Genomic DNA, 4,358 nt, shown 5'->3' on the forward strand with positions numbered 1-4,358 from the left:
TTCCCTGACGTATAGGCTCCATGCTTGGATTGGCAACAAAAATTGATAGGACTTAGTGCTGCAAATTTACCAATTACTGGAGGAAGTCATTAAGAGGACATGACCACCGATTGACCTGGGAGCTGGACCCAGGCAATCTGAGACTCTACCCTTTTCCACCTTTGAAATGTAAATTTTGCCCACTGTGGGAGCCATTTCAAGGACACAGCCTTGAGAGAGCAATGTGTTGTTGGGCCTATCTGGATGGTACATGTGACTGAATCCAGTGAAACCCTCTATATAAACTCTTTTAAGATTCTGGTAGGTGGCTGTGAAGATCTACTTGGCTTGCTGCCACCCAAGACAAGCCTCGTATGTAAGTTCCCTTGCTTATTAAAACTGTCACCTCCCAATCTGGAGTAGTCTGCCAATTTCCTCAGTCTGTCCTTGCTCTCCGTGTATGAAGGCCAGTTTCAAATTTCACCTGGAGAACTCCAGAGATTGTGTACCATCACCAACCAATGCTTGGTGCCTCTCTTTAGGGTCACTGAGTAACAACATAGTCATGTACCACTACTTGTACTAAGATGAGGCCCAGCAAGGGGAAAGAAGGAAACACAGAATTCCTCACAGAGTTTTGCATCTGGATCCTGTGAGGCCTCCCTTAGTATTCTCTATTTTACCAACGCTACCTCAGCCTCTGATTCAACAGAGCCAATAGTTCTCAAATTTTAGTGTGCATCACAATAACTGAGTGAGATAGCTTAAAATCCAGAATACTAGAACTCAACCTAAGGTTAATTCACTATGTCTGGATGGAGTGTACACTGTTAAGGAGACCCTCAGGTGTTCCACATGCCCACTAAAGTTTAAGAACCACAGAACCACTATCCTGGAAAGACAAATTCCAGATCAGCAGGGGAAACACATTCTCAGACTTTTTTTTTTTTTTAAAGATTTATTTATTTATTTGAGAGAGAAAGAGCATGGTGGGGGGTGGGGGGAGGGCAGAGAGAGAGAAAGAGAATCCTGAAGCAGACTCCACACTGAGCGCAGAGCGCAACAAAGGGCTCAATCCCAGGACCTTAAGATCATGACCTGAGCTGAAATCAAGAGTCGGCAGCTTAACCTAGTGAGCCACCCAGGTGCCCCTCTCTGACTTTTTAAAAAGGCAAACAGTAATCACAGACATTGGGAAGGTTTGCTTATGTATCAAGAAGTCCGGGACACATTTTGAAATAAAAATTATAAGATTGTATAATAAAGACTGAATGGTAGTAGTAATAGGAGTGGTATCCATACGGATTCAAATATTTTTTAAGCTATTCTAAAATTGTTTTCTCCTTTACATGATGAAGAGTTATTTCTCACATTAAAAAAGTAGAACATTTATGACTAAATCTGGTACAGATTAGTCTCGAACAGAAGGCCTAAACAGAAATAACAAACTCACCATGGTTAGCAACAGAGCATCAGAATGACATGTTGATCTTGATAAACTTACAGATGCTAGAGTCCCACTTCAGACCTACTGAATCAAAATTTTGTGGGTAAACCCAAGCCAAGGAAGATTTTGATTTCCAGTGAGAGCAGAGACTCTCTGCTTTAAACCAGGATCACAGATACACTACTGCCACCTGATGGAAATGTACCTAAATTGTAAGCTGAGCTAATTGTAATTCTGAGCTGTGGTTTCTTTTGCAAGCTGAATCTACCATACTAAAACTGTTGAACGGACCATCACAATTATAAGCATTAAAAAAAAAAAAGAAAGAAAATATAAAAGTTCTTATTTGCAAATTTGCTAAACTTTATTCAAAATACTTCGAAGCCTAAAATATAATGCATTAGGTTTACACAGGGTTTTACCACTTATAAGGTATATTCACATGCATTAATTAGGTTAATTCCTAATAACATTTCAGAATGAGAGTTACTGTCTATATTTTATTCATAAAGACACAGGCTTAGAGAGGGTTAATGATTAGTCTGGTGGTTCCCAAACTTGTGTGCATGTTGGGAAATAAATGCTAATTTATTAGTATATATGAGTCAAAAAATACTAATGCCTGTGTCACACACAGCCTTAGAGAATGAGATAGGGGGCGCCTGGGTGGCTCAGTCGTTAAGCGTCTGCCTTCGGCTCAGGTCATGATCCCAGGGTCCTGGGATCCAGCCCCGCATCGGGCTCCCTGCTCCGCGGGAAGCCTGCTTCTCCCTCTCCCACTCCCCCTGCTTGTGTTCCCTCTCTCGCTGTGTCTCTCTCTGTCAAATAAATAAATAAAATCTTTAAAAAAAAAAAAAAGGCTTCACCTTGAAATATCATCACATTAAAGGTTAGGCTTCAACAGATAAATTTGGGGGGACACAAACATTTATAGTTTATAGCACAAGTGCTTACATGATTTCCAGGACAAAATAAGAATGGAAAAAAACTATTATAAAGAATATCACACTATATCAATATTATAAAATATTAGTATTGAATGTCAAAGTTAGGTTTTAAAAATGGCTAAGAATTAATGGAGAGACTTTAACAAACAAAGCCAAGAGAAATAACTGGCCACCTCACCCTCAAAGGGTCTAGTTGTATACAAACTATTCATTCATTAATTCAGCAAATTTTCATTGATGAATTCATTGATGAATATCTAAGACTGTACATGTAGGGCACGCTGGTAAATGTGCTAAGGGACACACAAATGAAGAAGGCAGAGTCCTTGACATCGAAGACCTGATTGCTTGTGTGCATCTCCTGTGAAAAAATACAAACTGCTTGAGCTGGCTCTGGGTTTTAAATCCAATAGTCTTTATTTTCCTACTTGAGAAAGTTTTCATTTCAGATTGCTTCAGTGAGCATTTAATGAGAACTCTAACAAGGATTGAGGAGATATAGAAAGTGTTGTGGTAGCAGTGGTGGTAGTGAGGACAGGAGTCAGGAGTTACTGGGCCCTCTGAACTGGGAGCTGAAGAACACTTTCAGGTAAAGTCCGTCCTTGGCACCTGGGCACAGTGATCATTCTTGTGTGAATGAATCGGGGGGTGGGGAGGTCAGTGACTGTGGGGGGTAGTGAACAAGAAAGGACAAGCGGAAATCAGTGTTGGCAGGTGAGCAAGGCAAATTAGGACTGATAAAGGTGTTGAATTGCTTGATTGGGCATTTGATTTTGATGTAACCTTTGGAAGATTTTGTAGTTGGGACTGAAGCCAGACTATCATAATAGAGTTTAATTAACTTCATCCTTAAAGAGTAATTCTAAGGCATGTGTTCTGTCTTCTTTTACTTTACACATCACCCTCTCCACCCCAAACCACCGTAACCCCCCACACCTACACAATCACACAACCACACACACCTGCACACACACCCAATTCTCAGCTTAGATACAAAAATAAGTACTTAAAATACTTATAACAATCTTTTTTTTCATAATGTGACAATCTTAACTGACTTAATATTGGTCTAAATAAACAATCCTGAATGGAAATAAATTTTTAAATTCCAGACAAGAAACAGCCAGAGTTGGAAAGCCAATGGAGATAAGACCAAGAAAAATGGACAGAATATCCGAGACACCAGAAAAGAAACTGTAGTTTCTTATAGTGAATCACAAACATGTAATGAATGGGGCTTTAACAATTAATTGAGTACATAGGTAAATTACTAGAAAGGAATTCAAAATAATTTTGAGATTTTTAAGCATGTCAAGATAAGTAAGAAAAAGAGCTCTGGGAGGAAAATATCTTGAATGTAAAGTCAATTCATGATCCTCTCTTCCCACTCAAATCTGGATAACCTCTGATCCCCCCAAAGAGGTATAAAGATTTCTAGAACGACTTCTAGCTTTTCCAATTCCAAATGCCTTTATGCATGTTTCTTATAACCAGCTCAAGATCATCACCCAGGAATAAAGTCACTTGAAATATAAGGAAAAGAAGACGAGCTTGAGCCAGTATCTGGGTCCCCCCAATTAGGGAGCATCCAAGCTTTACCTAAGCAATTCACATTTGTCATGATGACAGCAGCAAGGAGAAAGGAATCCATGAACTTTTAGCACTTGGAGGATTCTTAAAGGTTAATCTAGAGATCAGAAGAATAGAATATAAAATCATTAAGGAATTTTAGAATATAAACCAGTATTAGATAATCCAGTATTTCTTTTTTATTGTTATGTTAATCACCATACATTACATCATTAGTTTTTGATGTAGTGTTCCATGATTCCTTGTTTGTGCATAACACCCAGTGCTCCATGCAGAACGTGCCCTCTTTAATACTCATCACCAGGCTAACCCATCCTCCCACCCCCCTCCCCTCTAGAACCCTCAGTTTGTTTTTCAGAGTCCATCGTCTCTCATGGTTCGTCTCCCCCTCCGAC

Source organism: Phoca vitulina, unplaced genomic scaffold (assembly GCF_004348235.1).
Source record: "Phoca vitulina isolate PV1807 unplaced genomic scaffold, GSC_HSeal_1.0 scaffold4, whole genome shotgun sequence".
NCBI classification, from domain to species: Eukaryota; Metazoa; Chordata; class Mammalia; order Carnivora; family Phocidae; genus Phoca; species Phoca vitulina.